Source organism: Capsella rubella, unplaced genomic scaffold (assembly GCF_000375325.1).
Source record: "Capsella rubella cultivar Monte Gargano unplaced genomic scaffold, Caprub1_0 scaffold_115, whole genome shotgun sequence".
Lineage (NCBI taxonomy): Eukaryota > Viridiplantae > Streptophyta > Magnoliopsida > Brassicales > Brassicaceae > Capsella > Capsella rubella.
The window spans coordinates 10,253-10,595 of NW_006238813.1; positions in this window are offsets into that span (position 1 = coordinate 10,253).

Here is a 343-nt window from a genome sequence, read left to right on the forward strand (position 1 = left end):
GATTATTGTCATGGAAATTAATTAGTCTAGTTTAGTGTCTATAGCCTAAGGATTAATGATTGTTTGAAGTTGTTAGCTCCATAATCCGCTTCCTTATCGCTCCTAGTCAATTACCTTAACCCGAGGATTCGTCTTTAATTATTGCTTAGTAATTGTCTTTTCCCGCTTTGTTTCAATTCGAATCTTGTTAGTCTTTTTATTATTGCTTTCTTTCATCTTGATTTGCATTGCTTGATTTAAATTGCATTGTTAGTTACATTTAGAAATCAAAACTCATCTCTTATTAAGCTTAGATTAAGCAAATTTGTGTATTCTTGGTGTGTTAATTAATTGCTCCTTGAGG